This window comes from Triturus cristatus, chromosome 4_1 (assembly GCF_964204655.1).
Source record: "Triturus cristatus chromosome 4_1, aTriCri1.1, whole genome shotgun sequence".
NCBI classification, from domain to species: domain Eukaryota; kingdom Metazoa; phylum Chordata; class Amphibia; order Caudata; family Salamandridae; genus Triturus; species Triturus cristatus.
The window spans coordinates 14,788,688-14,813,201 of NC_140585.1; positions in this window are offsets into that span (position 1 = coordinate 14,788,688).

Sequence of the window (24,514 nt, forward strand, 5' to 3'; positions counted from 1 at the left end):
TTGGCTTCCCCACATACATGCCTGGTACTCCTATGCACACTTAGAGAGGGTCCGCATTGTAGCAGTATCTTGATTGCCGTTGTTATTTATGCCTGCATGTATTCACTGTTTTAGCACCATGGTAGAATTCTACCTTTTATTTACTCTGTTGGTGCTTGTAATCTTATACATTTGCTTCTGTCTAATGATTGTCACAGCAAATATATTTTATACTAGAATGACGCTGGTTCAATAAATACTTATTGAAAATGTCCTCAGCATTTATTCTGTGTATCTCTGAGTGAGCACGAGTGACTGAGCGAAAGGTGCTGTGCTGTTTCCACGATCCCTGAAGGATCCCGGGTTGTCATGTTTGATGGTTGCCAGAAACTTTTCGCTCCTCGGTAACGTTCGGGGGCTTATGCTGGTCCTGTGAGCTAGCTGCTCTGAAGGCTCAAATCTTTCAGGGGGGATCTGGAATCAGTCTGCTGGACACCAATCCCTTAGTTTATATATTTTTTTAAATGCGCAGATCCTATGTATTTTGAGGAACTACACGCCACCGTCACCTCGGGCAAAAAAGAAATGTCACAGGGTCGGTTTTAGTCTAGTCCTGGGAATGCTCAACCAGCAAGGTTTTTGACAACGTTTCTTCGGTTAAAGGCAATATGGACGCTTTCATCGATACAGGGGGCCAATGGAGTTATCCCAGAGGTTAGCGACCGGCAGGGTGTCAAGTCTTGGTGGCTCCATTCAGAGGTACAGCTTCTGGAAGCAAACACACTGCAGAGACGTCTCTGGGCAGGAGTGAGATACTGTCAGATGACACTGCACAGACGTCTCTGGGCAGGAGTGAGATACTGTCAGATGACAGTGCAGAGACGTCTGCGGGCTAGAGTGAGATACTGTCAGATGACACTGCAGAGAGGTCTCTGGGCAGGAGTGAGATACTGTCAGATGACAGTGCAGAGACGTCTCTGGGCTAGAGTGAGATACTGTCAGATGACACTGCACAGACGTCTCTGGGCAGGAGTGAGATACTGTCAGATGACACTGCAGAGACGTCTCTGGGCAGGAGTGAGATACTGTCAGATGACAGTGCAGAGACGTCTCTGGGCTAGAGTGAGATACTGTCAGATGACACTGCAGAGACGTCTCTGGGCAGGAGTGAGATACTGTCAGATGACAGTGCAGAGACGTCTGCGGGCTAGAGTGAGATACTGTCAGATGACACTGCAGAGAGGTCTCTGGGCAGGAGTGAGATACTGTCAGATGACAGTGCAGAGACGTCTCTGGGCAGGAGTGAGATACTGTCAGATGACACTGCAGAGAGGTCTCTGGGCAGGAGTGAGATACTGTCAGATGACACTGCAGAGAGGTCTCTGGGCAGGAGTGAGATACTGTCAGATGACAGTGCAGAGACGTCTGCGGGCTAGAGTGAGATACTGTCAGATGACACTGCAGAGACGTCTCTGGGCAGGAGTGAGATACTGTCAGATGACACTGCACAGACGTCTCTGGGCAGGAGTGAGATACTGTCAGATGACAGTGCAGAGACGTCTCTGGGCAGGAGTGAGATACTGTCAGATGACACTGCACAGACGTCTCTGGGCAGGAGTGAGATACTGTCAGATGACAGTGCAGAGACGTCTCTGGGCAGGAGTGAGATACTGTCAGATGACACTGCAGAGACGTCTCTGGGCAGGAGTGAGATACTGTCAGATGACACTGCACAGACGTCTCTGGGCAGGAGTGAGATACTGTCAGATGACAGTGCAGAGACGTCTCTGGGCAGGAGTGAGATACTGTCAGATGACACTGCACAGACGTCTCTGGGCAGGAGTGAGATACTGTCAGATGACAGTGCAGAGACGTCTCTGGGCAGGAGTGAGATACTGTCAGATGACAGTGCAGAAACCCCTCCGGCATACCTCAAAATATCATATGCTGGACACAGACCTCTCTGTGGTTGGATCATTTAGCAGAGACCGACGTCTCTACAGCAGAATCCTGTAGCGGAGACGGCTTCATAGACGCATCTCTAGAATGAAGCTTCATAGCACATACGAGAGGCACCTCTGGCAGACCAGGGTGGGTTTTAGGTTTTTAAACTTCCTCTTCTTGCATACACGCCCTGTGCAGTGTCTCTTTCACATGTTAACTGATGCCTGAATTGTACTCGCTGATGCATGAATTGAGGTCCCTATGCTTGGGAGACATAGGGGTCTCGGAGAGGGGGTCTCCAGAGTCTTACTGTCTCGTGTGCACACCACAGCAGATGTCCTGCAGCACACAGCCTCTGGCTAGATGACTTACATGGGTGAAATGTTCAGCTGAATAGCATGTGTCACAAAACAGCACTGCTTATTTCAACTTTCCACCACCAACTTAATGGAAACCAGGTTAGATCACTGGTGATTCTGTGAAGGTGGCGGATGCTGAAGCTCCTCTCCCATTGCATCCTTCACTCCAGGCTGTCCTGTGTGACAGACGAGTGTCACACTTTTCAGCAAACAAGCTAAACATTGAGCACAAGTCATAAGCACTTTCAGGAGTGCTGCAGTTTTATGTAGATTATTTCTAGCCCACCCCACTGCACTAAAGGGTGTACTGTCTGACATGTTCATCACTACTTGACATAGCTGCATCTTCTGCTCAGAATGAAGTGTCACTCAAAGTGTCACACACAAATCTTGAAATGTTATACATAAGCACAGTGAAAATGTGGACACGTCACACATAAGTGCATTGAAAACTTGGCAGCTATTCGAATGTTGTGTTGTCCTCAGTGACACCTTGAGTGTTGTCCTCAGTGTGAATGGTGTGTTGCCCTCAGTGTGAATGGTGTGTTGTCCTCAGTGACACCTTGAGTGTTGTCCTCAGTGACACCTTGAGTGTTGCCCTCAGTGTGAAGGGTGTGTTGTCCTCAGTGACACCTTGAGTCTTGTCCTCAGTAACACCTTGAGTGTTGTCCTCAGTGTGAATGGTGTGCTCTCCTCAGTGATACCTGTGGTGTGCTGAAGTGGGGTGTCATTATCTTGCAGTTTAGGAGAATCACCTACCTGCTCACTCTTTCTTTACATGGTCGCCCCTTAGGGTGAGCCGGTGCTGCAGCGTCCTCAGTGTTGACACTGCTCAAGTCAGTGTGTTGAGAGATGTACACGCCGGCTGCACAACTGCACAACCTCCCCTTGCGCCAGGGCTAGGTTTGTGCTATGCAAGTACCCCTACATGCATACATGCATAGACGTACACGGCAGCTTTATGGGTTGGAGATCCTGTCCCCGGCGAGTGACGCGGTCCTTTGGGTGTTTCGCAGTGACGCACAAGAGGTGATGGAGAGAGCTGTCTCAAAACAACAATACAGGCTTGTCTTGTAATAGTCTCTTGAGACAACAATCATTAGACAGAGCTGTGAGATGCACTGACTGAACTCTTTGATGAGGCAACAGGCCCCTTGGGTGGGTGCAGCTCACTCTACCCAGTCCAGCTGCACTGAGTGATACTGGAAGAAGCAGGGGGACAGTGATTCAATGTACTGTTAGTCAGTGTACCCCACTCTCTTCAAGGGGTCCCAGAGCCTGGAATGAGAGGAGCTGTGGCCATAGCCCTATGACCAAAGCTGTCCACGGGGCTTACACAGGAGAAAGCTGATATTAGTAAACAAAACAAAATGTCATAATGTCTAGGGACACTGACATGTTATGGTTTGTTATGTTGTGTTAAACTGTGTTATGTTACCTGGATCTTATGTAGCTCACAGAGTCCATTTACTTGGCCCCTTAGCATGACTACGTATACATGTTACTGTGGTTGAGAGTTTACTTACAGAGAGTCATCTATGGAGTGCCAGTGGGCAGACCATACCGAGTACAGTGTGTAATGATGTGTGATGCCCCCTAAAGTAGCAGATAATAAATACACAAGCTCTACATGCTACATGCTACTGGTGTTATACCGGCCATCCTTTTTGCCTTCACCCCTCCTGTTTTGCTGAATTTCTTTTATTGGCCTTAGGACTCTTTACCAATTCTGAACAGTGCTTAAGTGCTTGTGCTCTCTCCCTTAACACACGATACAATTGGCTTACACCTAATTGGCACATTTAATTTACTTGTAAGTCCCCAGTAACCGGTACTACATATGCCCAGGAATGTTGGATTTAAGCTACTAGGGGCCCTGCAGCACTCATTGTGGCACCCACTAGAGGGGGCTTTTCAAACATGTCCCAGACCTACCACTGCAGCCTTCGGTGCAGTTTTAAACTGCCAGTTCAACCGAGAAAAATAAACCAATTGGCAGGCTTAAACCTGCCTTTCTAATAAATATGAGTCACCCCTAAGGGAGACCCTAAGACTCATAGGGTAATGTGCATTTAGCCTAAAATGTATGACATATGGGTTTCAATTTTCCTTATCCTGGTAATGAAAAACTTCTGAAGTAATTTTTTTATTATTGCAAGGCACATCTCTCCCATAGGGTAGCAGTGGGTTACCTTATTACACTTAATACATTAAGTTAAGTTTGGGAGCAGATAGGAAAGTGATGTTTGCACTCAAATCAATTGAAGTTCAAAATCCTCTTTAATTGTAAAGTCGGATTTAAAGACACTAGTCTAAAAATGCCACTTTTAGAAAGTTCGGATCCTTATTACAGTCGATACACAAAAAGTACCCCCTATACCATGAATTTATTCACCAGTTATTTAGGTTGCGTCTCCCTTCAGCACCTGCTCTTACAAATAAATGTTACCTGTTATTCATATAGTTATTTAGGTGACCTCACACATCTGTACCTGCACTAGAACTTATACTGAATACATTTAGGTCAAGGCATAAAAATGAGACATATTCAAAACACAAGCATTGCAGACAAAAGATGTTCTTTCTTGTGAACATAAAATCTGTCCACTAATAGATTATTTAATTGTATAGTATTTTTGGTATATTCCTATTAATATACAAAACAAAGGACAAGTGACTCCACAGTCAAACAAATGTCAAAACAATCAAACATATATTTTACATACAATCGGATGCAGCTGGTATAGGTATGGGTATGCCCAGGCATGGGTCAAATGTTCACTTTGTCAATGGAACCAAGCTGTACCTGGCTGATGAGTCCATAACTAGTGCACATCTGGTACTGGGTTGCTTGTGTTCCAGTTTAGGGAGGACCTGACCTGGCAGTCTGGGCTGTACTTTTCCTATGAAGTGCGGAGTCCAGATTGATTTGCATATGACTTGGTTGAAACTGAGGTGGCATGGTGAGCAAAAGAACGATAGTTTGGGATACTACCCCGAGCGATTGCTAGTGGTTAGACAAATTGCATGCATTCCTCCCATCACCTTTTGTGTTTTTCTGGTAATTAGTCTGAGACACAACCAGGGCTGGACTGGCCATAGAGGGCATCGGGGGATTTCCCAAGAGGCTGGAAGGATAGGGGCCGGTTTTGCAGCTGTGGGGTCCGCTTTTGTTACTAGGGGCCGGTTGTGCAGCGGTGCTGCAATATCTGCCCCAGTAACAAAAGCAGCAGTGCTTCACACTTGCAACCTCTGCCCCCCCAGGGGTGCTGGTCCAACAAAATTGCCAGGGCTTCTTTGGGTTCTTAGTCTGGCCCTGGACACAACATGCTCTTATAAGAGTGTCCAATTTAGCCACTTGCGCAGAGGTTATATCAAGAAGACAAAAGGCTCCAAATACACACTCTAAGGTGCAGGCAGCATAGGCAGCTCTCAAATGTCCCTCCTTATTTCTCAAGCACAAGTCATCTACACCCAAAACATAATCAGGCACCGCAAGTCACGTTCAACCTCCCTCCCATCAATTTCAGTTTTCGGCAATGGTAATACTGCAGCAGGGTTTAAACTATAACTCTTCCTTAATGTAATGTTTTCAGCCGCCATTATGATTTGTTCATACTTCATGAAGAAATAAGGTGTTGTGTACGGGTCAGGAGATTCTTCACGGAGAAGGGGACCATAAATGTAAGAGGACAGTCCATTAGAAAGCTCTCACTCTGCTCCATGCTGACGCCCACTGCAGCCACAGCTTTTAGGCAACCCTAACAATACTGTGGCAACTGGGCCACGTTAGACTGAAAAATAGGCCACCGACTTCTGGAATCACCATATGGTTACATAAGCACTGAGCGAGTGCACCCTTCCCTCTTACTGCAATACAAGATAAACCCTTTACTGGGGTCTGGCTTTCCTAGAGCTGCGGCGAGAGAAGACTTTCTTGCAGCTCTATGAAGGTGTTCATGGTCTCGATGTCCCATAGAGGTGGATCAGACACATCCTTGTTGTCAACCTCTGCAGAGACTTTGCCACTATGAAAAGGTTGGGCATCCACTGGCTACAGTAGCCCACCATTCCCACAATTAACCCTGACTTCTCTCTGCGTAGTGCAAGAATTCATTGTAAAGATGGCACAGATTCTTTCCTGTGACACCTTCCTTGCTTCTTTCTCAATGTCCCAGATACAGGACTTCCTTCTAACAATATTGCTGTTTGCTCAGAGACACTTTATGTCCCTTTTCAGCCAGATAATTCAGTAAGGCAATAGTGTCTTGCTTACATGATTCTTTTACCATTGGCCCGTTTAACAGGTCATCAATGTTTTGATCAATAACTGAGTTGCACAGTAGCTTCTAAGTCTCCAGATTCTTTTTCAAGATCTGTCTGAAGGCTGAGGGGCTCTCTGTACACCCTTGCAAAACTTGGCACCATGCTAAAATTATCGCTTATCTGCAGTTTCACAACTGAGTTTCCTGTGGTTTATAAGGTTACCTTTTGTGTGTTTTACTAAACATCCATGACATCCAACTACTGCATATTTTCCTTCTTTTAAATGCTGCTTAACATTTATTTTGAATCTGTAATGTTGAAGTACTTCATACAGACATAGCTGTTCCAGATGTCTACTCCTTTTCGGATAGTATGTATCCAACATTTTAGTTTTAAAAATTTCTGTACTGTCTGGTTCATTTGCTGCTAAGTATTCAATTTCTTCTAATCATTTCAACACTCTATTTCGTGAGCAGGCAAGACCTAAACTTACCCAAATGATCCTTTGTGATTTTGAATAGAAACTTGAAGAGGACAAGCGGTCTGAACATTCATAGGATCCAATTTCTCTGTGGGAAAGCATTTTCAAAAGAAAGCTGTACTCTTCTCTTGAGCAATTTCTTCCCAAAATAGTTTCATTTAGTTTTTTTCTGATTTCGTAATATATGATGTTATGTAGCGGGCAACAGCAATTGAGTTGTCTGCAACATACTGGAGGTCCATGTTTGCATTCCACATTTTTTAAAATAACCAGATTGTAGTCATTAATATACTTTGACAGTTCTGTTCTTTTCAAATTGTCGATATTCTTTGGAGATTTGCGAGTTATTGTGTGCCTTACAGAAGAAATAAAAGAATTTACTCTTCCTTTAGAAATTACTGGACGTGGAAATCCAAATCGACACTTGGTATAAAATTTTCCTTTAGACTTGTATTTTCATGGGCAGTACTTTCCATAATGGTGACTTTGTAAACGTAAAACTTGCTGTCTCAAGCTTCTATCTCCTCCTTCTCTTGGAATCTCACATGTTACATACTGTGCAATGAAATACAATACTATTTCATCTTAATCAGTTCAAAATTTAGGTGCATCCTTGGTCCACAATGGCATATGTATATGAGGAGCACCTCTCGCTTGGTACTCCTTTCTCCAAAAGAAATTGGTAACTTCTCCTAGAGGTGGATTCTTTTTATTGCATATGAAAGACATCATAGCTCAAAACCTATGATTAAAATATCTGCACACATTTACAGGATCAAAAGAACACAGTTCTCCAGGTGTCTTCATTTCAACTTTGTTTATATTGGAATTTGCTTCTCGTAGAACTTCAAGCAAATCTTCCCATGCATACTTTGCAGAGCTAAATGTCACAAACCATGTTGGTGTACCTAAGTTCTGTAACATACACTTCAGTTCTCCATGACAACGATACCAATACTCATTTGTTCCTCATTGACATGCCATCAAATTCATTAACTGTGCTTCTAAATTTTCATCTGTTTGTTGAACTTTCTCCACAAATTCTTTCGCTGAAAGAAGTGATTGATGAACTCCAGTTTTAAGTATGTGGTTTACTGCATAGGATAGAGTAGACAGATCACTTTTAAACAAAAGGTGAAATACATATGGAATACACTGTTGAAATCTAGGATCTTCAGAGTATAATCTTGTTGAGGGTTATTCAGAAGCTGGAATCCGTACAGGTCGGTCATCCTATCGCCCACCTTCTCCTGTAGGAAACAGCTGTGGAAAACAACAAGCTCCCAAGCTTTTCTCCCATACACTCATTGGAGTTCCCTTTGCTTTTTTCCTTTGAAATAACTCAATACTGTTTCCTATTACTTCTTTTGAATGCAGAGGACATATTGTGTAATGTTCGTAAATCTCTTCACTCCTTGACTTGTCCACTTTCTCTATTTGACCACTTGAAATTTCAGATCCATCTTCCAAACTTATTACCTGTTCTTTCATATTTACACTTTTATAATAAAAATTGTTCTTCACAAGATATAACTTAGCCTTTTGAAGTTTATTAACATCCACACATTCTTGCCATATTTTCTGACTCTTTGTTGGTACTCCATTTACTAGAATGACTACTGCTTCATTTTCCTCTCTATCTCTACCAACAATTTCAATATTGTTCTTAAAATCCAAAGGTAAGTACACCACTCTTCCTTTCAGCCCTCTTTGTAAGTCTGCTGGTGGCAGTTTACCTGTTTTAGATTCCATGCAAATTATAGTTTGAAATGGATGAACAGATTGTATTAGAACTGCCTCATATGTATTCAAATCTGCCAGTTCCTCCGGAATAGGTACTAATTCTAACTTATTATGTACTGCTCTAACGGGCATTTTGTTCTCTTCTAATTTGTTATAACAATATTTACCAATACATTGATCACTGCCTAACTCAAATTGACCTTCCACTAACAAGTACGTTGCACATTTCTTCCATTTATCATCATTCTTCTTTTCAGATTTCAAATACAAATCAATATTTCTAATTTGAATTTTATAATTAGTAAGCCGACAACAAACACAAACATAGTTTGGAATTTCAGAGCACACTATGTTAAACTTTCCAATTTCTTCTTCAAACTGATCAATCCTAATCACTTTCCCATCTTCTTGAACATCTGTAATTGTCAAACTTTCACTTTCTATGCACTGCTACTCTGAACCAAAATATCAGAACTCAATGTCATCACACGTTTTGTGTACATCTGATAAATATCCGTGTAAAAGAGCTGTATTCAGTTAATTTAAACATAATGCAGGACTTTTTACATAGCACAGTTTCCTTACAAACTTCCGCATTTCTGAATGGTGTACTGCTAACATCTTCAAGTGATGAAAAACACTTTTACACACTTTTCGTGAAAGACAAGCCAGAGAATGACCATGTTTCTCAGTATATTTTCTTACATTACGTGGATCTAGTCCTTGTAACAACCTAATCTTCTGTTTAACACTTTTCAGTGTATATTCTCGTAACAAATATTTTGCATTATATTAATAGATTCCTGTTGAATACTACAAATACTGCTACAACCCCACTTATACACAGGAGCTTGTGTGCATTTTCCTTGCACTTCTTCAGCTATTAAATGTTCTGCACTAATACCAACTATTTCCTCTTTTTGAACAGGACAGCCATTCTGAACTTCATAGCAATGACCTCTAGTATCAACTGCAAATGGTAAACTATTTTCTTGGAAGTAACCCTCTTCATTAAAAAAAGGTTCACTGTTAGACGTATGTTTCCATTCTCCACAAAAGACTTTAAAAAAGTTGCTTCTGTTCACAAGTCTTTTTAACTTTTGTCTTTCAGAATCTTTATTGTTTTATCCAACAGTATCATCCTCTTCAAAATTAAAATGAATATTTTTTGTTTTAATTTAAAAGCAGTATCCACTATGCTTTCAATATTGCTATTTCTATTTCTATTGCAGCACTTTTTTTTTTTATTTCCGGCATCCTTTTATTAAATTGTGAATTACTCTATTTCAAAAAAGTCTTTGACGAATTTCTTGAAATAGTTTTTGTCTACGGGTAACAAATACTCTTTCCTTATCATGATTTTTTTTCTTGCATTTTGAAGTCGAAGTCTGCTTCTTTTTCCTTTGTGTGATGTTATTTTCATTAAATGTTCGTAATACTTTTATAGAAAATTGTCTAGTGTTTTTACCAGAAGAAAGTCTTTTTGTAGTACTCTCATTTACTTATAATCCACATTTTGGACTTTTCTTTAAATAGATGGCCTTTTTGTCTTTCTTTATTCTCAGCTCTTTTAGGCATTTTCAATTTTCAATTCAAACAAAATAATTTTCTCAGAAAGAAAAAAAAAATCAATTCTTTGTCATATGTGTTCAATATGTTAAAATAATCACATACAAAAAGATAAGTTCCACTGGCAGCTTGCAGAGGGAATGCTCTATGGCAGTGGAGCAGAAGAAGGGAACAGTAGGGTGGCAGATAGTGTCACCGGACATACAGCACGTATTTATTTAAATATTTAGATTCACCTTCCCCTTTTATATGTGAATCCACTACCTCCTACATTTCCCCTCCACTCCCCGCCCCAACACACCATCCCACGCATCCCACCGTCCAAGAACACTATCTCTGCAACCCACTACAGATACCTTTGTAGACACTATTTTGAAACATTGTTATCTGTATAATTAGACTGATATTCTCAAATAAGGGGCCGATTCCGATTTCGGTCGGAAGGGCTCCAAACGATGGTCGCAGCCTTTCCGACCGAATCGGGACGGGTCGCCCAGATTCATTTCTGACTGAGTCATCCTGATGGGCCCGGTCGGAAAGGAATCCGACTCGGATTTCAGGATTGTGGACGACAGGCTCAGAGAACCCGTCCGCTGTCCGGAAATCCCTCAGTACTCCCCTGGCTGCCTCTTTGCGACCGTGGGAGTATGATGGCAGTTTTTCACTGCCTTTTCGTGCCAGTTTTATCTGCACGAAAAGGCAGTCAGAAACTGTCTTTGGGGGCTCCCAGTAGGGCCCTACTGGGAGCCCCCAAAGATCTGGGGCGGCCTGGGGGCACCTATTTGTGCCCCTCTGTGGATCCCTGCACCGGGTGGCAGGAACCTTGGGGTGCCAGCCACAGGGTGCAGGGATGAACTGCACCCCTGCTTTTCACAATGCAAGCATGCATTCCACTCGGAATGTATGCTTGCATTGTGAAGTATACGAGTGCGACAGAACCCTGTTTCGGTCGCATCGTACTTGCAGGGCCATAACCGACGACAGCAGGTCAGTCGGTTATGGCTCCTGACCACTGTCAGACGGACCTGAGTCCGTCCGATATCGGAATCGGCCCCTAAATGTCACATGTAAATGTTACCATTATTACCATAACACTTCTATCGGCAACTTAGCAAGCATAACACTGCACCATATTGACAAAGATATGGTACAGGCTTACATTTCATTCTGGATGTACATAACCAAAAACAGATCAACTGTTAGAGAGCAAGAAAAACGACCGACATGCGGCTGGAGAGGGGAAGAGATTAAGTAAGGTTGGTTAAGGCTTGCGCCAAAGCCAGGCAGAAACCACCACTCTAGTCAGGGCAAGGGAGTTACACGCTAAAGATAACCCCTGCTTACCCCCTTGGTAGCTTGGCACAAGCAGTCAAGCTTATCCAGGAGGCAATGTGTAAAGCGTTTGCGCAACACACACACACAGCAGCAACACACTAGGCACACCACAAAAGGAACTCCACACAAGGTTATATAAAAATAGCCTTTGTATAATCATAAACACATTAGAATAGTAATCACACAATATACACTGTGCCAACTGGCACTAGGCAGTATTTACAAGGGATTATATACACATGACAGAGCCAATTGGGCCACTGTCAGGACCATCACAAAGTGAAAAGAGTAGATGTAGAATATATAATAAATGTAGAACACAACCAGTAATTACTGGCAAACACTGTACTTAGTATCATATCCTGCAACATAAAACATATTATGCAATCAGCATCACATCAGGCGCAAACCACATTATGTGCCAACCTCATGAGCCTAAACATAATAGACAGTAACCTCACAATCACGAATCACGCTAGGGGCAGACATCACAGTAGAAGGTAACCTCATCTGATAAACTACCGTCGAGGTATAAATCAGGGTTCATCAATCACAATTATACATACACGGTAAGCATAAACCCATTATGTACCATATTAGAGCTCTGCGCCCTAACACATAAACTTGACCCACAGGCCAACTGGCCTGCTCTAGGGCTTCAATGCCCTATGTCCAGCAAAGTCAGGGCTGGCTGCCCAATGCAACAAAGGCAAAGTGTGCAGTTGCACAACCTAAACTTGGCAGCTGCCCACTACTTGCTGGGCAGCTGTACAAATGAGCCCGGACACCAGCGTGCCTCCTGAGCCCCTCTCTTGGACTCTATCACCAAACATGCCCCACGTTGCAGCTGCCTGCTACGGAGGGGCAGCTGTGAAGGCAAAAATGTGGGCACTGGCACTTCGGGGGCCTCGGGAGTCCACAATGGGACGCTCAAACTGAAATGGCCCCAAGTCCTGCTCCGGGACTTCTAAAGAGAAATGGCCCAAGAGAGTACTGGCACCACTGTGCCCAAGGTGAGCCCCGGTTCCCCAGAAGAGGGCTCACACTGTCCCAGGCAGCCCCGGTTCCAAGATGGAACCGGTGTTACAAAGACTCTGCTCCATGGTTCCAACTTGAGGCAGCAATGGAGCCCGCGAGGCTCCGATCGAGCCCCTCCTTCCCAGGGCTCTTCTGTCTGGGTCGCCGTCTCCTTCCTCAGCCGGCAACCCAGCAGCACGCACGGGGCTCTCTCTTCCACATGAGAGCCCCGCTGTCCACAGCTGCAGCTTCCGCTCGATGAGGGCGCGAGGCCCCGCACACCGCCAGGCTTGTCCAGCTCCACTTCCAAGTCACAGCGGGCAGCGCAGCGGCCAGTCTCGTTAATCCGCTTGACTCTCAGCGATGCAGAGTGGGCTCCTGCTTTCCTTATGCACACAGGGGGGAATCCCCATGCCGGGGGTCCCTTTGGGGGCCACACGGCAGCAGGGTGGGCACCCCCTCAATTCCAATAAGCAGAAGAGCTGCAAATTAAAATTAGAAGTGCTCTCTAAGCACTAGGACAGAGTCTCTAGCACTCACCCCACAAAGCGCCTGGTGGGCTCCTGCTTTACCAGCGGAGCATGGGGGAATCCTACACTTCGGGTTTCCCTCGCAGCCTGATGCTGTCAACGCCGGTTTCTCTCCTCTGCTGGCAATTTAAAACAAATAGTTCCCACGAGGTGCTCCTCCCAGCAATAAAGAGCAAAGCGCTCTTCCAAATCAAGGCAAAGCACCTCCCAAGGCGCTAGAAAGTTTAAAGTCTTAAAGTCTAGGGGGGGGGGGGCAAAAGGCTGGGCCCAGGCAGGCCAGCTCATAGAGTCCTACAGCAGGGAGGCAGTCCCTCGTGGCAGTTCCTCCTGGAGCCCAGTAGCAGCAGCAGGCCCCCCCAAGTAAGGAACACCACACCATTTTCAAGGGGTCACAGCCCCTACATTTATAGGACATTTTCCTTTGTGTCACAGCACAGGGCTTGGGAAACCAGATGCAACTGGTTTTGGAGCACTCTGTTTACCAGGCTCCTCTTCCCTATTGTTGGGTGGGGGCTCGTCATCAGACACACCACAGGGGGGGCAGAGCCAGCATTCACTAGGCAGGCACACTCCTATTCAGGGACCAGGGACTTCCCCTCCCACTACTCAGAATGCAAATGTCCCTATTCAGCCTAGCGCTGACTCACCCAGCCCCTCCTGGAGCCACCCACACCCCTCAGCTCCTGTCACTCACAAGCCAGACATGCAATTCACATCAGGTAGGCAGACACATAGCACACAGAAATGCCAACTTCTAAAAGTGGCATTCCTCCACCAGTCACCATAAATCTGCGCACACCATTGTGCAGCATTTATCCTCACGAGTTCATACATACTAGACTCGACCCTGCACTCCTCTCATACCAGGAATTACCATGGACACACTTATCCCCCATGCATTCCTATGGGAGGGCAGGCAAATCTCACCACACACACTCAGAGCGTGCACACACTTTACACTGGGCCACAGTGCTAAAGTGCCCAGAGGCCTAAAACCACCAACACTACACAGGGAAAAGGCTAGGAGACAGGCAAAAAGTTTAGGGGTGAACCTGCTAAAAAGGGCCAAGTCCAACAGTGTCATTCCCATTTTGTTAATGTGCCAGCCCAGTCGTGTACGGAGCTTTAACACCAGCAGAAAACATCGTAATTACGTTCATTTACATATACGTGTCCTTTAGTACTACAACCAACACTTTGTGCCCCTGAGAGTACTGTTTATAAAGACTAAACAAACAGAGCTTTATTTAGTATAAAAATAGCACAAGTTGGGAGTGAATTGCCCCCCCCACCCCACGGACTGGCTGGTACAGGGAGAGCTGTGGGCCAACGGCTCCTAGAGGGACAGCTGCGTGCCGGCTCGCAGAGGGAGAGCTGAGGGGTGACTTGTACAGGGACAGCTATGGGCCGACTCGCATAGGGAGAGCTGTGGGCCGTCAGCTTGCAAAAGGATACATATGACCGGTGATGTGCAGTGAGGGAGGGTGAAGGGAGTATCTCGCAGAGGGAAAGCTGCAGTATATTTCTAGTATTGGTTTGCAGAGGTACAACTGCGAGCTGTCCGGTGGTTAAAGAGAGAGACTTGCGAACCAGCAGGCTGGCTCGTAGAGGAAGAGCTGCAAGTCGACTGGCTGGCTCGTAGAGAGAGAGATTCGGCCCATCGGCTCCCAGGGGGAGAGCTGATGGCCGGCTCACAGAGGAACAGCTGCGGGCCGACTGGTATAGGTAGAGGTGTGAGCCATCCGCTTGCAAAGGGATGGCTGAGGGACAGTGAAGTGGGGAGAGGGAGCATGAAGGGGGTATCTCGCAGAGAGAGAGCTGCAATATATTTCCAGTCTTGGTTTGCAGAGGTACAACTGCGGGCCCGAGGACTCGTAGACAAAGAGCTGCAAGCCGACTGGTGGTTTGCAGAGGGATTGTTGCTGCCGGCGGGCTGGCTCGTAGAAGGTAGTGCTGCGAGTCGACTGGCTGGCTCGTAGAGAGAGAGCTGCGACCCATCAGCTTACAGAGGGAGAGCTGTGTACCGGCTCGCAGAAGTAGAGCTGTGGTCCGGCTCATAGAGGGACAGCTATGGGCCCACTCGTATAGGGAGAGCTTGCAAAAGGATACGTACGACCGGTGATGTGCAGCAAGGGAGGGTGAAGGGAGTATCTGGCAAAGGGAAAGCTGCAGTATATTTCCAGCTATCTCTCTGCGAGATACCCCCTTCACGTTCCCTCTCCCCACATCACCGTCCCGCAGCTATCCCTTTGCAAGTCGACGGCCCGCACCTTTCCCTATATCAGTTGGCCCACAGCTGTTCCTCTGCGAGCCGGCCCTCAGCTCTCCCTTTGCGATCCAACGGGCCTCAGCTCTCCCTCTACGAGCCAGCCAGTCAGCTCGCAGCTCTTCCTCTATGAGCCAGCCCGCCGGCTCGCAACTCTCCCTCTGCGAACCACCAGTTGGCTCGCAGCTCTTCGTATGCGAGCCGTCGGGCCCGCAGGTTTATCTGTACAAGCTGTCGGGTCCGTAGCTCTACCTATACTAGCCAACACTGCAAATGTACCGCAGTTCTCTCTCTACGATCTACCCCCTTCACCCTCCCTCGCCCCGCATCAACAGCCCACAGCTATCCCTATGCAAACTAATACTGAGAATATACCACAGCTGTCTCTCTCCAGAAAACCTCCTTCACCCTCTCTTGACCCGCATCACCGGGCATTGTACACTATATCTAAAACTATCATCAAATTATTCAAACCATGCGTACATATCCAAAGAAAGGTACATATATACTTTGTGTATTTGCTCTCCATGTAATGTCTGCACATTGTAAACGTGCTTGCAGTACAACACCTCCCTTGGTTTATATTCAAATATTCCTCTCTGAGTAAAAAATGAGCCCACAAGCTGTACACATAATATATCTGTTTTCTGTTTTCTCTGCATTAAATTAATAACAGATAAATATCCCACCCCCCCTTCCCTTCACCACTATTCCCAGACCAAGCATAATTTCCAAACGTGCAACATTTTCTTTATCTCGGCCACATGTATTTCTCAACACAAATCAATGCTGTATCTGATTTACAAAACTACTTACTCGTTTAAACATACCAAACTATATTTCTTATTTGTTACCTCTATACCTTACTCCTAAAACCATGTAATCTTTCAAACATATGTCACGTCACTTTTGTTCCATTGAAACTGGTTACGACCTTCTCTTTACACTACAGATCCCAAATACATGTCAATAAAGGTATAAGTGCTATTTTCATACTAGATAAAGCTCTATCACTTAATTTTTATAAACACTACTGTTGGCTGCATAAAATGGGGGTGGGACATGAGGAGAGTAAACAGAGGTGTAATTCCTAAACTTTTATTGTACCGTTTCATGGCTAAGTTTGCCTTGCCCTATCATCAAGCTAACGCCAACCTTCGTGAGATTATCGCTGGGTTTCCAGCGATAATCTCACGTTTGGCAGTTAGTGCTAGGATTTTTATTGCTTTTGAGATAAGCGTTGCTAATAGCACGCTATCTCAGCAATAAAAATCCACGTTAGCCAGCGATAATTATCCTAGCGCTAAGTGCGCTTAGCGATAATTATCGCCGATCCTTGATGATATGCCCCTTGTATACTAACTAGTCACACTTTATGCATATTTTAGAACTAATGTGAAACACCAGACTTTACTAACGCTATATTATTTAGAAATAAAAACTACATTCAAAGTTAAAAATATTGCCTCAAATACTTAACCACTACTACAGAACACATAACACACCTTATTAATTTCTAACTTACCTTTGTAGTTGGTATGCAGATTTCAAATGTCACACACACATGCAATTCTTTCTTTGTCACACAGTACATGCAATGCACCGCTTTCATCAAGAATGGAACCAGTAATGGCACAATCTCCCTGTTGCTCCACTCATAAATATATGTAAAGAACAAATCAGAATTGATTTTTTTTAGATTGCAAAACTTCTATTTGTTATTTTTGATTTTTCCATATAAACAGTTTTTTTTTTAACATTAAAGGACACATACAGGTGAAAAGTTCAACGGATTCTATCAAAACACTTTCTAGAACATTCTACAACACGTGCAGGTTAAAAGTTCACCATTCTTTTAAGTTCGAACTGTACCTTCTAAATGCAATTAGCAGGTGCCGTTGAGCTGAGCAAATTTTATCCTATAATATGTACTCCACGATTAAACTGCTTTTTTATTAACCAATGACACACATGCTTTTCCTCAAAAATAATATGCACCCTACTTTTTATGAAACAATGCTTTTCATCTCCCAATCAGTTAACATTTTCAATGGAAAAAAAAGTAGTTCCTCATCTTTAAACATAGTTCTTATTCTACGAACGGACTGCATGAGCTACAGACGTCTATCCATATCTTCCAGCCATACCTTCAAAATGCTATTGTGGATCGTAGGACATAGCTATGTTTTCTGGTGCAAGAGGTATGCATAACAGAGACGTATTGACTTAGATCTAGGTTTACAAAATGTGAACATTAAATGGTTTGCAGAGAGAGGATTGAAGTGGAACCAATTGCTGCCTTTGGTTAAAACCTTTTTGCATCTCCAACACCCTGACCTCATGATTGTGCACTGTGGTGGTAACGGCCTAGGCAAATTGACTGGGGTACGTTTGGAAATGCTTATGAAGGACATCTTTGGAGAATTGATGTTGCTTTTACCTCAAACTGTCTTTGTATATTCTAATACATGCCAAAGACAGAAGTGGAAATGGTCAAACCAATTTTGTCATAAGATAGAAAAATCTAGGAAGAATGTCAACAAAGCTGTGTCTGCATACCTCCGAGACCATAGAATGGGGTCGATCTACAACAACAACATACGTTTTGATATGGTCCATATCTACAGAAGTGATGGAGTACACTTAACAGATGAGGGAAACCGAGTTTTTCTGAATAACCTGAAGCTGTGCATCCACACTTACATGTAGCTCCAACTAATAAACACAAGGGCTCTTTTTAGAGCCGCCTTATATTCGTAATGTTGGCTTGCAGAGTGACAGCTGCGGTCCGGCTAGCAGAGAGAGAACTGCGGGCCATCGGGCAGGCTCGCAGAGGGAGAGCTGCAGCCCGTGGGCTTGGCTCGCAGAGGGAGAGCTGCGCGATGGCTCGCAAAGGCACAGCAGCGTACTAGCTCGCAGAGGGAGAGTGTTGTAATCAAAAGTAGGTCCACTCCACTTAGTATCATTAGATAACTTTATTTCAGGTTCGAATCTGTGTGGGTGTTGTGGGGACGTCACCCTGTGGGTGGTGTGTTTGAGTCGACCCTTGGTGTTAGGTCACTCTTTGTTACCACCGGAGTATGTGTTGTCGAGTTCAATTTTACACATCAAGTCCCTCGTGGTCATCCTCTGTTGTTGTTCTGAGAGTGTGTGTATCTCTCTGTTGGGGGTGTGTGTATGAGTTGGCTCTTAGGTTCTGAGCCTCTCTAGCCTACCCCTCTTTTCGTGGTTGTGGGTGACATTGGTGTGTTACCTTTGTGTGCATTGTTTCATAATTGACCCCTTGTGGTTGTTGTGGGAGTGTGGTTACCTCTCACTGTTGGGGGTGTGTATGTGAAAGGAGTCTATGTTTTGGAGCCTCTCTGGCCTACCATTATTTTTTGCGGTTGTGGGTGGACTTAAGTTTGTCACCCCTGTGGGCGTTGGTTAGAGTTGACTATGTTTTTGAGTCACTCGTAACTACCACTTTTGTGTGCTTGGTAGGTGAATGTCGCTTTACCTTCAGCTTTTCTGTTTCTGCTGAGCATTTTATTGTGTTTTTCTCCTACCTTTCCTGCTTCTCTTATGGCATGGGTCTTTGTCCTGCGTTGACTGTGGGTTTTGTTGTGGTGTGTTCTCTTTTGCTCCTCTTTTTGTGTGTAGAAAGGGAGTGGATGTGTATGGGTGTTGTCTATTCCCTTTCTTTCAGGGGCTTATGTGTGAAAAAGTTGTTGGGGCTATGCTTCAGAGAGCTGTTCTCTAACTCGCACTGAGAGAGCAATGGGCCGACGGGCCTGCTATCAGACACACAGCTACAAGCTAATGGGCTGGCACGTAGCGGTAGAGCTGTGGTCCTGATGGCTCGCAGACGCAGAGCTGCGAGCCGACGGACTAGCTTTTAAAGGCATAGCTGCTAGCTGGTGATGTGGGGAGAGTGAGCGTGAAAGGGGTATCTCGCACAGACAGAGCTCTGGTATGTTTTCAGTGTTGCCTCGCAGAGGTAGAACTACTGACTCGATGACTTGTAAACGGAGAGATGCCAGCTGACTTGGACTGAATCACAAAATGGCTGACAACAGTTCCTAGCTCCAACAATTCGCACCCAGGCTCACAGAGGAGAGCTGCAGCCCGTGGGCTCGACTCGCAGAGGGAGAGCTACGAGCCGTCCGCTCGCAAAGGCACAGCAGTATACTGGCTCGCAGAGGAAGAGAGCTGCGAGCCGACGCAACAGCGTACTGGCTCGCACAGGTAGACAGCTGTGAGACGACGGACTGACTTCTAAAGGCATAGCTGCGAGCTGGTGATGTGGGGAGAGGGAGGGTGAAAGGGGTATCTTGCACAGACAGAGCTCCAGTATATTAAATTGCCCCCAGGACCTTTGTTTTATTTTCACTCGATGCGAGGCACAAGATGGCTGCTGACACTTCCTGGTTTGAAGTGTTAGCAGCCAATCAGAGGCAAGCTCATGCTCGGGAGTTAGGCTCCGCTCATATGTATATATATATATATTTTCTTCCTTTAATATCTCAATAACTACTGAACGGATTTACACCATTTCAACAAAAGCGTGCTTTCTGGAACAAGACCTTTCTCCCTGCCTTGTCTAAAGTTTCCTGTGGAAATTTCATAGAGAAAACACGTTTTGGGACCCCCCTTTTTTCTCAGCCCCCCCTTGACCAATCACCCCCAAACTTATAGGATAGGAGCTGACCTAAAAAGAGAAACTTTTTGAAAACTTCATAAAGATTCGTCAAACGATGCAAAAGTTATGAGCAAATCAAAAAATGCTTTTCCTATGGAAACTAGGTTCTAAATATAACTATCTACTGGTGACTGCCAGTAGATAATATATGTATATATATATATATATATAGATATATATATATTCACAGAAAAAAACAGGTTTCACGGGTGTTATAGTTAGCTGGACATTTCACTCGTACAAAACCATAGAAATTCCTCTGTTATAGTTAGTTCTGCTAACTATAACTCGCGCACCCGCAATGCACTGCTGATGATGTCACATATTACATCATTCATGACATGGTCAGTGACATCACTGATGACATCACTGATGACATCTCAACTGACATCACTGATGACATCACTGATGACATCATCCAGTGAATGTGGTTTAGTTTGAAATTTTAATATGTATTATATATACCAATCTGTATTGAAGATTGAGTGGATATATAACTGTCTGGATGGAGGATTTAGTAGCTGTCTGACTGTCTGTTTAAGTGAGTAATTTAAAGTGTCTCACTTAATACATGGATTAGTAACTAAACTATGTGAATGTGTGCATCACTGTCTCTGTTGTTGTATAACATGCTGCATCAGTTTGTCACTAACTACATGAGTGTGTATATTAGTTATTGATTAGTTGGGTGAGTATTTGTATGGGACACTGAGTTTGTGTGTGGTTGGATGGGGTGTGTGTAACTCTACGCAAAGATGTGTGAATGGTTGATTTACTAGGTGTATAGGTTTATGAGTGCATGTGGAAACTGTTGTTTGGGTGACTGAGTGTATTTATTTGTGTGTTGGTGAGCAAATATATGTTTTAGTTGTACATCTTCAACTAAATAAAAAAATATAAGGTATTGTATGTGAGAGTTGGTGTATTTAAATAAGTATATATAAGAGTCAGTGATTGTGAGAGTAACTATATGAATGAGTGTATAATTGTAATGGTGATTTTTTAACATATTAACTATGAGTTACTATGTGTTTGAACAAATGAGGTGTTGTGTGTATAATTGTCTAAGTGAGTAAATGTAAGTGTGATTAATTTTTTTCATGAGTTCGTAGGATGACTGCATAACTGACTAAGATGACTGCTGATGTGTCAATGTCTATATATGTGTATAAGTGCATTTGATAGTGTTCTATTAATTAGTGACTGCACGTATAAGTGATTCTGTTGTTAAATGGGTAGTTGTGTGTGTAGACTTAGGAATCAGTGAGTGGGTACGTAGTAACTGGTATTGGTGTGTCAATGGTTTCAAATATGGTACTCTGTATTTTACAGTGAGTGATGAAAGGTTATACACGTGTATGATGAGGTGTATCAGATTGTCACGTGGATGATGTCATCAGTGATGTCATTTCAGATGTCATCAGTGATGTCACTGACCATGTCATGAATGATGTAATATGCGACATCATCAGCAGTGCATGGCGGGCGCATGAGTTATAGTTAGCAGAACTAACTATAACGGAGGAATTTCTATGGTTTTGTACGAGTGAAATGTCCAGCTAACTATAACACCCCTGAAACCAATGTTTTTTTCTATGAATTTCTAAGGTTTTTTTTAATGCTAATTTCTAACTATAATGTCTCTTAAAACCTATTGTTTTTTTCAGTGAATTTCAAAGCTTTTTTAAATGCTAATTTCTAACTCTAACGTTTCTGAAACCTATGTTTTTTTCAGTGAATTTCAAAGGTTTTTGAAATGCTAATTTTTAAGTGTAATAGTAGTTATACCTATTATTTTGTACTGATTTTCTACAGTTTTTAAACTGTTTATTTATAAATATTTTATTAATTAAATAACATTATATATTTTTTCCTGAAAATTGCACAAAAAAAATGTTTAAAAAAATTACAACTGAAATGTTGTTTAATTTTGTTGTTGTATTGTTTACTTTATTATATTTCTATCATTTTCTTTTTTAATTTTTTTTTCCCAAAAATCTTTCGCGCACCCAAAGCGTACACATCACAGTGGGTGCGCGGATTCTAGCCGCCATTTTAGAAACATTGTGAAGGATCCGCGTATGGTGTGCGACGGCTGCGTGTTTTTCAGTTACATCATATACATTTAATATTACGTGATGTGCGCTCTTGGTATGCGACCAGTCCGCGACTCCTGCTCCCGCGCATTTGCGACACATGCGCATTATGATACGCGATGCTTGCGCGGTGGCGGGTCTCGCGTGACGTCATATACGTGCTGGGCGCGCTGGGTGCGCGACTCCCGCAAATTTTTTTATGTTCTAAAATGATACGTATGTGTGTATCATATACATATTAGGGCAAGAGATTATCGAAGATATTTATAAAAATAATATAATTATATCGTCACGTTGGGTCGTGCTTCGTGAGCGCAGAGTGCGCGGATCCCATATGACCTCAAAAAAAAGATATCATTGGTTCAGAACATTTCCCGCTGTAACTATTGAAGGACCCCACCCATTTTAATCATTCTTTTTGGAGCATCTTTAGAGAGACATCTCTTTTCCTACTAGAACCCTCTTTGCTTGTTTTTTTTGGTGTTTTTCAAAAAATATCAAACAAAATGGCATCTGGACAGCAGCAGCAGCAGCAGGAGAAAGTATCTTCGGAAGAAGAATTCTTGCAGTGGGCACCACGTCCACAGAGGCCGGAATCTGTCGTGTGGAAATTCTTCACTTTTCCACCTGGAGAGAAGAAAGTAGATGCGAGAAAGGTGACGTGCAAAATTTGTGACCGAGTCCTGTCAAGAGGCAGTGAAAAAAAATACTCTTGTGGCACTGCTTCTATGTACAAGTATCTCCAGACCACACATCCTCTCAATCTTGCTTGGGAGGAAATGAGGTGAGCTGCTTTGAACCCCTCACCTGCTGTGGCCAGTACATCTGGAGCATCCTCAGGAACACCTGCAATGGACATTAGGCCAGAATTCACCTTTCTCGAGCAACACTGCGTGAAGTGTAAGAAACTTATATGCTTCGGTGAGCTGTCGGTGGATGCAGTTTGTGCTGCGCAACGCAACAATCGTTGTTAATTTTTTTGTTTTTTCGTTTTTGGAATGATAAGTAATTCCAAATGATTCCTGTTTTATTCGTTTTTCTTTTTGTTCATGTTTGGAAAAAACCAAAAAAAATACAATTCTTCTGGTTGCGCCTTGCTACACCAACTCTAGGAAGGCGCAGCATTCACACACATCTTCAGATTTACGATTTCTCATAAATTTGGAGATGTGTCTTGTTCAATGGGTGTTGAGTGGGAACACCCACAGCAACACCTATGGGACGCCCCTTCAACGCAAAGTTCTGTCTATGAATGGGTCGTATTTACAAGGAGAGGAAAAACCACGCAGGGTGGCTTTTCCTCTCCTTGTAAATATGAAGGAGTGCCTGGCGCCATCACTATGTTACAAAAAGTGACGTACTGGTGGCTCAGGGTGCTTGTAAATCTGCCCCATAAGTGCTTAGGTACTGGCAGACTGATACAATAAGAACATAGTGCTGGATGGCTGATTGAAGAATTGCATGAGACTGGCAGCAGGTATCCTACGCTGCATGGTTATGGAATGATGACAGTTCTGCAAACAGAGTGAACACTTAATTTATAAGTGTTTACGTATTGGTGGAGTGATAGGATAAGTAGATAGTGGTAGACAAGTGATTAAAGAAGTGCATGGGACAGACTGGACGATTCCTACACTGCATGAGTACTAACTGAGTATTTAGAAGAGTGTATCGATAGTATGTAGCTAGTTAGAGGTCTGCTTGGATAGTGCACAGAATATTATAGCTGTACTTGTGTTAGTAGCTAGGCCATTCCATTAGTACATGACTAGTAACTAAAATAATTACAGTATTACAAACAGAGTGTATAGTGAATTTATAAGTGCTTAGGTATTGGTGAAGTAATAGGATAAGTAGATAGTGCTGGATGGTTGATTGGAGAAGTGCATGGGACAGACAGATGGATTCCTAGACTGCATAGGTACTAACTGGGTATTTAGAAGAGCGTATCAATAGTATGTAGCTGTTTAGAGGTCTGCATGCATAGTGTACAAAATATTGTACCTGCACTTGTGTTAGTGGCTAGGCCATTCCTTAAGTATATGACTAATAACTGGAGTAATTTCAGTGCTGCAAAGAGAGTGCATGCTAAATTTATTAGTGCTTAGATATTGACAGAGTGATAGGATATGTAGATAGTGCTGGATGGTTGAATGGAGAAGTGCATGGGGCAGACAGAAGGATTCCTTGACTGCATAGGTACTAACTGAGTATTTAAAAGACTGTATCAAAGCTATGTAGCTGATTA